This window comes from Acyrthosiphon pisum, chromosome A1 (assembly GCF_005508785.2).
Source record: "Acyrthosiphon pisum isolate AL4f chromosome A1, pea_aphid_22Mar2018_4r6ur, whole genome shotgun sequence".
Lineage (NCBI taxonomy): Eukaryota > Metazoa > Arthropoda > Insecta > Hemiptera > Aphididae > Acyrthosiphon > Acyrthosiphon pisum.
In genome coordinates, this window is record NC_042494.1 from 152,785,130 (window position 1) to 152,799,891 (window position 14,762).

The 14,762-nt window shown below is 31.3% G+C and overlaps 1 non-coding gene across 1 annotated transcript; it reads left to right on the forward strand.

Moving 5' to 3' along the window:
* Positions 1–14,201: 14,201 nt before the first annotated feature.
* Positions 14,202–14,273, forward strand: TRNAT-CGU. Its single transcript has one exon. It is a non-coding gene; the product is annotated as a tRNA-Thr (tRNA).
* The last annotated feature ends 489 nt before the right edge of the window (positions 14,274–14,762 follow it).

Here is a 14,762-nt window from a genome sequence, read left to right on the forward strand (position 1 = left end):
ATGTAACAAATATAAAGTACTGTTTTATCAATTAATTGAGACTTTACTACAAGATATAAATATACTACATTACTACCTATACTTATTTTAATTAATATTTATTAAAAATTACTAAATTAAAAACAGAAGGCGTAAAACGATCAAACGCAGTAAGCAACAACGTGTGTTTGTGTGGGTGTGGGAGTGATGAATGCGTGGTGGGGACAAAGTCGAAAACTACGACGCAGTTATCGGGAAAACTAATGCGACGAAATTTAATATTTACTATAATAATACTTAATACTATAATACTATATTATAGTAAACCGGTAGGTTTGATAAATCGGTGAATGATAAATTTTATAATGATGATGTCGACGACGGGAACACGACATTCTGTTCGTATGCACTCGGGTGACGGTGGTAAGATTTGCGTCGCAAGACGTCGAAAACAGTCACGGCCGCCGCCGCAAAAATACCACACGAGTTATAGTGATAATATCATCGTGTAATGCGCGGGTGAGTAGGCGGCCGGAGAGGGATCGGTGAGCCGAACGAGGACCTTAGAACCGACGGCATGAAAATAATATGGAATACACGACGCACACCGGGCCCACGTACATGTACGACAGTCGGACTTGCCGCTGTGCGCGCGCAAGCGGTGGTGGACGGTGGTAACGGACAAGATCGTCTGGGAATGCTGTCGGGACCGGTTTGTTTATTTTTTATTTTCCTTTCCATTCCCCGGCGGCGGCGGCGACGTCGTTGCACTCGCGCGTACCACCACCCCGTACCGGACCAGCGCGATGCCGAGCCGTGTACTGACGGTGGAATGCACCTGTGCGCGTGCGTGCAACCGCCGCTGCACACGGGAGTTTTTTTGCGCCTGTCCCGTCACGTTTAAAATGAAAAGATTTTTTTTACCATTTTTTATCCATTCCGTCGACTTTACAACCGGTTATCGTTACTACTATATTATTATTATACATCACAAGCGATTGCGTCGCAAGATATTATTCGGTAGTCACCACCGAGTCTCCGACGATAACCCGTATGGCCCATACATACGTGTAGACTGTAGAGTGACCCCTGGTGGGAGGGGGGCAGGCATCAATAGGGTTTGCGAGATGTTGTTTCCAACGACCGAGTTGTCGTATTCAGTATTTTTATTTCTTTTTTACTTTTCATTTACCCGCCTCGAAGACACGGTCGACGTTGCGGCGATTGCGTCACACTATACCGGATGTGACGAAGGCGCACTGGACGCCGAAGGTTTCGCACCGAATCGTTTTCACGTTCATGCGCAACGGCCCGTCGCACGATTTCACCGTCGCGTCATCGTACAAAATGTAATAAAATACGGGTTTATTTTTTCGTTTGTTTATTTTCATAGCTCCAATATTGACCTAGACCCACGAGGTTTTATGGGAAAATGCGGTCGGATTATAATATTATTATCGGCGGTCTTAATGTAACCCACCGCCAAGGGTAATTGTAGGTAATAATACCAACGTGCACTCTCGTGATTACGATTTACATCAGTTCTGTTGTAACTTGTAGTTACACAGCTCGACGCTCGTCGTATTTCTGGACTAGGTTCAAACAATTTTCTTCAAAATAGCACCAAACGTAATTATATAATATATTATTTAGATAATTTAGACGAAATTTTGATTAAAAATATTTTTTTGATTTGTTAAGGGAGAACTAGTAAACGGTAAACCAAATACCTAGGTACGGAGATTTCGTGAAAAATAGATGATATTATTTTCGTTTTAAAACTATCGATAAACGCTTGCTGTGATTAAATATAAAACAGTCGTGCAATATAAAATCTTAAGTGTTTGCCTTTTGCTATATTTTTATATTGCCCGAAATGTTAGTTGAGTATCTGGTATCAAAATAAGATAATATGGTACACCGCTACTTCGTTAATTACGGTTGACGACACCAATAACGTCAGATATTACTACATTATAGTGTTATTATTTATTAATCGGATTAATCTAATGTAGATTATTATGATTATAATTTATAAGTACATTTATTGCGTAGGTATTTTAGTATTTAAAACATAAACTATTTGATAATATCAAACTTCAACGTCAAGGTGAGATAAGTATAGGATATTTAAGTGATTTATTAAATAAATTGTCGATTTTAAATAAAACCAACACAACGTAATTGGTTATATTTTAATATATTAATATATTATACACGTATAATATATAAAACGACATGAACAGTGACAAAGTAGCATGTCACTTCAACTTAGTTTTTGAGAGCCGTATTAATACATGAAGGCAGTCAGAGATAATGGCGTGTGTTATAAGATGTTGTACGGAATCATTTATAAACTGCAATAATTATTATTTGTATAACAAAATTAAAGAATGATAAATTTCATTATTATCAGGAATTATACACCCATCAATTACAAAAAATCCAGAAAAGGCCTTTCATGAATAGACGAATAGTCGTTCTCCAGCAGCGTAGTTTAAGATATATTAATACATTCTAATAGTACAGTTCTTAGACTAATATATTATTCATAACAAGGGACAAAAACGTACATAATATGGGTAAACAAACTATCACAGAAAAAAAGGGCGAATGCCTATTTCACGCCCCCTCCCCCCTTCAAAACACTTGTGCATTTTATTATATTAATATTTTGTAATTCATAGTACATATGACATAGGTACATTAGATTATATTTTATTATGTATAAGTATACACGGTGATTCATCAAGCATATGCTCACCTCCTTTTTCTTCTTCAATAATGGAGTTATTAAAAATCCGATGATTTTTTGAATTTTTAAATATACTTTAAGACCATATTTTCAAATTATTGATGATTTTTGAAACGAAGTTTTTTGTGGCACGATTTGTGTAGCTTATTTATTCAAAAACTACTTAATTTAATTTTAAGAAAATCTTAGATATTGTTTTTAGAAATGTCAGAAAAGTTTAGAGAGTAAGTAGCTTAACCAAGTTAAAAATAAATCAAGTGCTAAATCCAATCATTGACTTGCGGTTGCCCATCTATAGGTCTAATTATTTCACTAACGCCGATTTTTCCCAGAACTGAGGTGCACTAAAACTAAGGTTTAAACACTCAAACCGAGATACACCTATATAGCGTATATAGTATAATATACAATATGTCTATAATATATATTATTACTATATAGGATTTGCCATAAAAAAAATGCACACGGGCGAAACGAAGCCGGGATATTCAGCTAGCTCTATATTATAATATATAAATGTATAATTAAGTAACAGTATCAGTTATTATTATATTTTATAAATTATAATTACAGACGAAGTGTATTTTTATTTAATTACTAAAACGGAACTTGACCGATTTTGAGCTAATTTCAACTGAAATTAAAACGGAAACGACGATAGATAATCAGCTAATTGACGCATATTATGCAAATCCACCGTTTTTGACCAATTGGCACCAAATTGATCACACATATCATTCGGGATTCCGGGCGAGTCATAACAGTATTAGAATATAGAAGCTAAGAGTAACAGCTATTATACATAAAATTGAAAATTCAAAGTATATGGCATGGCTATGACTGATTTTGACGATTCAAGGAAGTTTCAGATAATAGATTGAATCTGTTATTTTAGGGTGCCTTACCCACTAATGATGTATTAAAATCAAAACCACATGATTTATGATTGAAATTGGTTCAAGTATAAGAAAAAAAAGTTACTTGTGACTTAGTAGTTATTACTATCCACCGCAAAGTCACAGACGGAGGGCGTTATGAGTTACAACTTACGACGGTTAGCTGACGATGGTCAAACGGCGGTAAAGGTGATAGGTTTTGGAGGGAGCTAGTCGAGCGGGAGTGAAAAGCCTTTGCGCGCGTAACCGGTGACCACCGCGGCACCGCCGACGTCAAAAAGATTGTTCTCTGCAGTGCGGCCCGCAGAGGATCAGAGAAGCGACCGTATGGCTTACGGATAACCGCGGCAGTCGTGCTGTAGACGTGACGACAACGTGGAACAATGGATGACGGGTGGGTGGCGGTGAAGAGGCGATTCGTAGAGCGCAGAATTTCCGGTCAAGAGTTTCTATTGTGCGTCCGCGGAACCATGACGACGGCGGCGACACGGTTCACGGACGGCCTCCAAAATATTCCGCCGTACTTCGTGCGCGTGTACCGCGCCGCCTGCACGCATCGCTTGTGCTAACACGGTCCGATTATTTTAATATAATAATAATATATAATAAGAAATCACTCCCCACCGCGGTATTCTTCCCCCATCCTATAGCACAACTGTTGCCCCGACGTGGTCGCGTCGTCACGGTAACGCTGCCGCGGTCGTTCGATCTCGAAAGTTGAGACGACGACGACCGCACACCACCGTTACTATTACCAGGCAGTCACTTCTATCCTGCGCAGCTCGACGATAAATTCATTCGTACGGGGAAACATTATTAATAATAATAATAATAATAATAATAATAATAATAATAAAAATAAATCGATCGATGATTGTGCGGCGGTGGGTTATCGCCATGGATACAGGATGCGCATGCGCCCGGCAACGAGTTAAACGATGCATGACACTCACGCACACTAAAGTTATAATAGTACTACGTGTCCGTGGAGAGTGGCGACCATCGATTGCGTGAACGAATAAGCGCTCAGCGGCACGGCGGCCGAGCTGCTTCGTGCGTCACCAGCCCTTGAACTCTATTCTTACGTTATATTATTATGTACGTCTCCGCCGTGCCGACCCCCTTTCGACCATCTATATTCTATAGAATCCCACACACACACACGGAGGAGGTTCCCTCTTTTATTTGTTTATTTTTCCGATAGTCACCGTCCTGCTCTCGCGCCGCCGTCACTAAGTACTACTACCATTACTCGCTACTACTACTACAGTACTATATCGATACTACTACTACAACGACTACCACTACTTCACGTATACGATTGCCGATGTTACCATGATATACCGCTTACCACGGACACGATTGCGAAAAGGCATACACCTACGACTATGATTGTACGTTTTTTACACCGACAATAGCGTTACAGCCATGTTGCGCCGTTTAGATTCGTTTTAAAACGTGTGCCAAATTGAGTCTTGCCACCTGTTCACTTTGGAGGGACATTTCAAAAATAGTTTCGCATCACCACCGGGCATAAAGTTTCGTTTACAATGTCGTCGCCTCATTCCGCTATAATATATGCGGAAGTAAAAAATAATAACATTAGTGTTGACTGCCATTTTTCAGCAGTTACACGACTAAAAAAAAGACGCTCCAGCGATATAATAGCGTATATAGTACCAACGCCAAACTCGAGTTTATTCAATGGCATTTATTTAACCTCCACACCACAGACTTGTCCAACACTCGTGAAGTGGAGAAACCCTTCAACGGACTCTCCTTTAAACCTTATTACTTATATTAGATTCAACTTTTTAATTTTCAGTTAAAAATATATGATATAATGTTAAAATAAAAAATAAATATAAATAAATGATAAAATATCATATTATCTACTATATTATTAATATAGGTGAGATTTTGTAATTATAATTATTACCAAAAAAAGCAAAGAAAAAACAAATATACTGCAATATAATATTTATTATTTAATTAAATTATTTTAATTAAAATTTGCATACCTATTGGCTGCTATAATATATTTTTTATACATTGTAATAATGCAATTATTGATCTTTCTACGGAAACTGATGTAATATGAACATTTTTCATGTAAATTATATTATTTAAAATGTTTACTATACTGCTCTAAGAGCTTATTTTCACATTTAGTATGTAAAAATGCTAAATAATGATTGAATAACTTCATTGCAAACACAATGATTTAAAATACACTTATGTGTGAGAATTATCTTCTTATCAACTCGCTCCCCGCTGAAGTTGCATTTTTTATAGAATCCGAGCCCTACTAATCATTATTCACTATAATATTATACTATTATTTATTACTAATCCTTTCAGTCTAATGACCAAGAAGACTAAGACTAGCCTTAGACCATTGAAACAGTAAAAATGACTATAAATTGCATGCTAGGTTCTACTGTATACCACACGATTCGTGAACATAATATAAGAATCGCGTCGACGACGATCTTTGCAATGACAACGAAAATCGGAAAATGGCATACGGGAATAGTTGAAAATAATGATGTCTTGCGCACACCGTCGGTAATATGATAACGGTGCGCATGAACACAGAACAGAGAACACCGGATGCTGGATCTCCGTTTTGTTCGTTTGGCGCGATTACCTACCATTGCGATGCGGTGCACTATACCTAGCAGTGCCCGTTACATCATTCCAATTTGTGGTCGATCGATCCCGTCTGTGTGTAATAGCCAATTATAGGTATACGTATTATAATTTATAATAGACAATAGTGTATTAGTGTTGAACTGTTGTCTGTCGCGATCCACGACGAATAAATAATAATATCGAGGACGTTCGAAAAACTATAATGTACAAAATAGCTTATTACCAATAAATTAAAGTTGTACATAACTGTACATAATTATTATTATAACTTTTCAGTTTTTGTGTTCAATAATAGCCATTATTAACGTTGGAATATGCGAGTTGGTAGTAATACCTACCTATATAGTATTATTTACCATTTATGCGCGCAATACACCGCGAGACTTAAATCGTAACCGCAGTGGCTTGTAAGGTTATTTAAAGTTGTATATTTGTTACTTTTACCGCCCATTCGCACACAATAATGATGCGAAGGAGCAACTACTGTATAATGTAGCTATTATGTATATATTTTATCAAATGTTGTATACTATCACGATGCCAGATAAATGATAATACTCAATAAAACACGTTTTTTTATACGCAACTCATTCGCCAAAAGCGATTACCCTTTGGTGTTTTACCCAAATGTCTTCGTACCATATCGCGATCTATCGAAATTCCGAAACGAATTAAAGTCCTAAGCCTGAGTGACTGATTGCGACATTATATTTAATTCTTATTATTTACCTACATGGTTTATGGGCTATGGCTATATATATCTTCGATATCATATTATCATAGTATATATGCTGTAGACTGTAAAGTAAAGTCGGGTTCACAGACCATAGCTGGTAGTTGCTACGTCGTGGGTCGTGTCATGCCCAAAATTTTAGCTAAGTCCAACACTGGAAATTTCCGGATAGAGTTACTGGTTAGTAAATGATACCATTATTAGAACGGCCAATCAGAATACAATAAAAGGCACACGACACGAAAAAGTAACTATGTCTCTGTGAATCCATCTTTAGGTTTATAGGTTAATATATTGTATAGTATAATGCGATGAAAAACATTTTAGCTGAGTGGATAGGCATCCAACTGGTATAATACTATAATCGTTAATATTTAAATATTTTAAATTAAAAATACGCACGGGTGATTAAAATAATAAAGTAATACAACGCATAATGCACGTTAAATGCCACACTATATAAACCAGTAACCACTTATACATAATATTATAATATAGTTTAATGTGTATGCTCAACTCATGCCTCGAGGAATTTGAACAAGGCACTCGAATCATTTACCTTGCGGGGTAACAGCTGATTGTTAAAGCGAATCTACTTGAACCGTCATTGTTCACGAGTACACGACCTACATCAATAATGCGAAATGTTCCGTACATAATATTTTAAATACCTATAACCTACAACAGGCTATACAGAATTGTATAATACGTATATGAATATTAATACACTCGTAATTCGTAAACGTAAGTAGAATTAATTTCGTTTTGGACAAAATAATTATTATTCGTGTAAGAAGTTGTTTTTAATAATATAAAACAAAATTAAAATTATATGAAACTAATAGTGCAGCAAACTGATTTATCAAAATAGACCAACATCGATTATACATTCATATATTTTATATTTTATTTATTTATATATTTATTCAATTCACAGATATTAGGTACATAAGTATATATAACACAGCGCAATAAAGAGTAATATTATTATGTTTTTTTCAAGTTCAATGAAAATTATATTTCAAATCTTACGTTACATAAGTTTTACTCTCGTATTAAAGAACTGGTGGAAATATTGAATCAATAATATCCACTCAAGATTTTAATATTTGCAAACGTTAGTAAGAATAACATTTATACAATTTCAGGTAATGCTGTGTTGAATTTTTATTGGTTTCCAACGTTTGGTAAAATATAATGCACAATACAAAATAATATGATATTTAAAAAATTGGAATTAATAAAATGATAATATTTTTTTTATGAATCAAAATTCAAAATTATTAAATTATTCAGTAACCCATTCGGAAGCCCATTAATGATAGATTTACCTTTTAAGTAAAAAAATATCACCTTCTGAGATTTAGAATCGAATTCAAGTACACAGCTTTTAACATTTTTCAGGTTTCTATTGTTGAAAATTGAAATAATAACAATTAAATGCACAAAATATATTGAAAAATTACAAAGTTAAGTAGCAATATAATAATTTTTGTATTTCTATACAAACTCTTCTAAAACATATAAACTGTGTAAAGTTTAAATATAATTTCAAAAAATTATTTTGAAATATTTACTAAGGACCGTTCTTACAATGTCCGGTAAAGTGTCGGTTAACCAGACATCGTGAGAACGGCCCTAAGTATGATTTAAATTTGATTATATTTTTAATTTAGGATCAAAAATAAATTAACAAAATAATTTATGTAGGATTTTGAAGAATTAATAAAGTAATGTTTTTTAAATGTATACATTATAATCTTGCACATTGAATGACTTATTATAATATATAATATTATCGGTATAATATTCTTATAACCTAGTTATTATTATTACTTGTATACGTAATGACATAGTAATACGGATGCGACGTCCTTTATTTTACATATTATTATGTTATTTTATTTTCGATTTTTAATTTTTATCTAACTCAATATATATATATGATAAGTATACCTATGATGCAGTTTTATTTTCACTTTTTTATTTATTTGACATTTACAGTAGAAGGGACAATAATATAGTATATTAATATTTTATTCTCTGTAGACTCTAAATCATGCTCAAACGCCAACGCAGTCAGTTACTAGCGGAGTTGTACATATTTATTGCAATTTTTCCTTCTTCGTCATATTATACATATACACAATTATTTCAAACAGGTTTTGATACCCGTCCAACCGTAGAAATTGCGATCATCTGACCTCTCAGAACCGGTCCTTTTTCAGAGTCGCCTTCGCGAAAACTATGCGTGAATAAAATTAAATATGATTTTTAATGGTTGGGTAAAAACAAAAAACAAGGACGTTTCAAAAAATATGTACACAGACGTGTACACGAACATAATATGTATATACATACGAGTATAAATTGGTGGAATTGTTGTTGGTTATTTTTTAATGCGAGTGGGTACGATTTGAAGAAACTACTTGCCTACTATAATATGTGGGCGCTGTATACTTAGACCGTTATTATTACACATTCCAGACGGTCTACAAACAAAAAATATCAAGCCGGTTTTTCAAATTTTTTGCTACCTTATAAAATTTGAAAATTATATTTTATATTTTAGTTTTCACATTAATTATAATATTTTTCCAACTTATCCACTAATCTACTGTCCGATACCTATTTCGATGGGAGGGGGGGGGGGTTGATACGTGTATTATATCGAAAAAAAATGACTTCACAGGAATAATTCTTAGGCTTGTAGAATTGTCGCATTTTGATATAACTAAATTTTTATCTGAAAAAAGATTTCCTACAGGTTGTAAAAAAAGCTTAAATATTATATTATATTGACAAACGGAGTTCAATGCGGCCTGTAGAATTACCCTATATTAGTTAAAAAACAATTATCAAATTTGGTTGATTCTACAGAAAAGGATCATTATTCTCAGCATGATAAAAAACCATTTAAACTTAATTTTAAAATTTAATACGATATATTTTATACATCCATCTGAATGTTTATTAAAGTACAGAGTAAATACTAAATACTATAACTCGATAAGCAAGATAAATAATTATTTAGTTCATTCTGAAATGTATTACACGTACACCATGTATTATAGATTATATAATATAGTGCATTTTAATTATCATTTAGACTAAATTAGACCTTTTGATTATATGTACCTAATCAATGTTATAAATATAAGTATTGACTATTGAGTATAACAATTTTAGCCATTTATTCAAGTACGAATTTTGCGCTGAAAATGTAGTATTCATCAATAAATTATACTTATAGCTCTAGCTCTAGCTTATATCTGGCTAGTGTTATATAAAGAACTTGTATATATCCTAAGAATGTAGGTTAGATCACCTTGAAATTTCCCGCAAAACTGCATCGTGTGCATAATAAACGTTATACAATACACTTGCTTGACATTACAACTGCACATACAAATTTTAATAATAATGAAATATGAATACTGAATGTAACACGTGCATTTTATGCATATAAGACACGCTAAGTGCGTGTCAGTTAAGTTCATTTTAAGTTTATAATATGATGACTCGGTAATTTATAAAATACTAAAAGTCATGTAGGCATACTTTACACTCGGTTATCACAACATTCCATAACATGACTTAAAATTTATTTATTACAATATATTTTGTTATTATATTAATATTCAAAATTAGTTTATATATTATACTGTGTCCTAGAGACACTAACTCTAGTACGCACCACGGGACATAATCCATAGGTGTATATAAGTATATTAAAATATTAAAGGTTGAGTTATATAATATAATAATACGCAATAATCCAAAATTATTATTTTTTTTTCATTAACTTTTCAATAAAATCATAATTCCTAGGAACAATTCGACTATCGTACATTTAACTTTAAGTCAACATTTTGAATTATACGCCAATCTACACATTATTTCGATCTTAAGAATAACATAAACATTATTGCATTCTGCAGCTAAGTCTTATGAATATTTGTCAAAGTAATGATGAAGTAATGATGAAGTCTAATAATAATATTAGTCTACACAATGTAAACACTATTTTTAATACACAAAATTGTAAATCCACATTTTACGAGTTAAATATAATAGATTGACTAAGGTAGTAAGGTATTATTTTAAAATTAAAAGTAAAATGATTTCTTTTTTTTTATATAGAAAGTTTTGCATTTGCAGAAGTAAAAAAAAATATTATTTTCGGTGCAATAAGTTTTACACATACGCCATCTACCTGTGAAATGAATTTTTACTCTGGAAGACTATACAAATTTAAAATATACAATATAACAGGGGATAACTGGTAAAAGTTCTGGAAAGTTTAACAACACGCGAAAATATACCATTAAAAAATATTGTATTACTATTTAGTGACAAATAATAATCAAAACAAATATTTAATTTAATATTTTTAAATTATATAGTTAATAAACTTCCAGACATATTTTGTACTTTGGAAAAAGTGATTCATATTTCATTAAATTTACATTTTATACTCAATATATTAGCATCAAAATACAGTTGTGAAAGTTTATTTTCCATAATGAATGCAATCAAATAAAATCTAAGTAGCTACTATCTATTACATTGACCGATAAAGCTAGTGTTGCTGCCTGCTTGAGTTTCATCAAACTAGTTAGTAGTAACATTTAAAAGATAAAACTTAGCTGATAAGGTTATATTAAAAAATATTCAATTATAAATTAGAATAAAAATACATAGAAATATAATGTAGTTGTAGTGGGTGGGGAAGTCCAGTAGTCGATTAAATCAATCATAATATACAATTATTGTTTATGGGTAGATTATGATTGTGAATTCTTTTAACCCTACAGTTAATAACCAGAAGCATAGGCATAAAGTGGTGGTGAAGGTTGGGGGCAAGGGTCGGGGGGCCTTAATGTGTCTTTAGCCTCCCTAAAAACACCGGAAGACTTCCCCCAGCGTATTTCCTAACTTGATCTTGTAAGTATAATAAATGATGTTATTACTTAATACGTTAAGTAATATTTCTGGCTCCCTCAGATTTTTAACCCAGAAGGTAGAAAACATATTTTTATAGGTGTCCACAATTCACAAACAAAATATTTCTGGCAAAGTGGAATATGCATTTTTTACAGGGGCAACTCTTTGAAATTAGCACAAAAACGTACATTACATATTAAATTTTACTGTCTACTTTCCAAGATAGAAAAATCATTGCTATATGTGTATCCTTTTATAGTTGTATGTACAATACATATTTTTATATTATAAATACTCCTGTATTATTTAAAATAAATAAATAATTTATTATTAAAGCTCAAAAGAACCTACCTACATACAACTTTTGTCAATTTTTTTAAATCTTTTAAGTATTACAAAAAGAAAAATACGTCATAGTAAAATTACTTCTCTAATTTACAGTGAAAAATCTTATACAAATGTATAATAATCTCAGGTCCTAAGTTTATGATATGAAAACATTAACTATTTGTGCATTAGAATCTTAATTAGAAAACCATTAATTTATTTAGACCAAGGTCAATATAATAAATTATGAATAAACATTTAAGCGATATGTTTGCATTTCATGAGTGTTATTTACATTATATATTATGATTTATGACGTTGCTATATAATTTTATTATTCAATATTATGATTTTTATGTATTCATTATTACATCTATCGTGTTTGTAACAAGTTAAATTGTTTGTTTGTAATAAAAAACATATAATAATTACATTCATTATTTTGAAAATTATATTCCCTACATAGTATGCATAATGGTGTATTAAGGGGAGGGGTAGAGGTTTAATTATATAATCCATATGAAATACTGCATACTGGAGTATCAAAATTATAATAGATGAAGTCATTGATGAGTAAAGTCTAAAAACAGAAAGTTGGATTTTGTCATATGTGTTAGAGTCTATAGATGTCAATGACAATGAATATGTATAATATACAAAACACAGTGTGTTAAATAATATGTAACAAAGTAACAATGCAATAATGTATAAATATCACGTAACATATTTACGTAATAGTTACCTATTAGCTAATATATTTTGTTATTGTAAAAAATATTTAGCCTCAGATAAATAGCTTATTATATTATAATTTTGGTAATGTATTTTGGATTTATAATGTGATGAAAATTAAGTTATCACAATTTTAAGATATTTGGATGCTTTAGGATAATTTAAAACACACCTCCCACCACAAGACAAAATTCTAAATTATTTTTAGTGACTATGTTAAATAAAAATATGAAATATTATATTATATAGGTACACTGGGTAAGTTTGTAGTTTGAAAATGATTTTAAGCGGAGTAGAGGCTGACTAATTTAGCCATTAATTTTTGAAACAATTTAAGCGTGAAAAGAATTAATGAATAAATATTTTTTAAATATATTTATTAAATACTCTTATGTTGTAAACAATATACTTATATACTTAAATACTATACCTCCTGTTGTGTTCATAATTCATGCAAGTTTTTATATATGAAAGCTATAATATAGCTATAGCAGTATTACAGTAGCTATGTAATAAAATAATTATTTCAATATATACTAAGTATACCTACTGTTACTGTGTTATAAAATTTAATCTAAATATAATATTATATTAATTATAAAAATATTTAGAAAGAGTTTCGATAAATGTTTGATAAGTGATAACGTTGAACTATAAGCTATAAAGTGGGTAGGGTTATAGGTTAACTAATAAAACCGACATTTTAGGAATACAAAACAATGTTTACTACCTATGGTCCTATAGATTTACAAATAATTAAAACAAAAACTGCAACTACCTTTTAATTAATCATTGAAATCGGTAAATACCTAATAATCATATACCTATTTACATATTATTCAGAATTAGCCATTTGACCCTATACCTAAATTATAAATTCATAAAATTCTTATATTTGTAACTACTAAGTGACCAAGTTATAAACATTTTATAATAATACATTTTTCTGATTTTTGGTAGAGCTTTTGGATAGTGATTTACATTGATATACATTTTATATAACTATATACAATAAAATAAAATATAATATCTGGGTTAAATGTATTTTTAATAGTTATGTAATATAACGGTATTTTGACTAAAATTTAATAATTGGATAAAATTGTGAATTTAAAAAAAAAGGAAAAAAAATGCATTTATTTAATTTAGTAAATACAAAATGTTTTAAACTAACTGTGCCTCTTTAGCTCAGTGGTAGAGCACTGGTCTCGTAAACCAGGGGTCGTGAGTTCAAACCTCACAGGAGGCAAATACTTTTTTACCAAATTAACCAATTACAAAAACAAAAGTTAAATTAACTTATCAACTTAATGCTTAAATAAATGATTCATCATTTGATCGAACTATTATGTGTTTATATTTTATAATATGTAAAGTTTTAATTGATAACTTGTAAGTATATATAAGCAAGTGTAAGTTAGGTTATTCAAGATTAACTATTGCAATCTAATGTTCCTATAAGAATAGGAAGTATCAGAAATATGTTTTTTAAAAAATCTTAAAAATTGATTTTGCTGTAAGCCTGTATTGTAGTTTTGGTCAACAAATAAGTCACTAAAATGTATATTGTTAAAATGCATTTAATTTGGATTCAATAAATATATATAAATATAAATCATTAACCATCGTAAAAAAAAAACGATGCTGAGCGAAGACACAGTATCAATTTCTAATAAACCTAAAGCGACCATGCCCATACATCCATATAATATATTATAACCTTAAGAAATAGATGGGC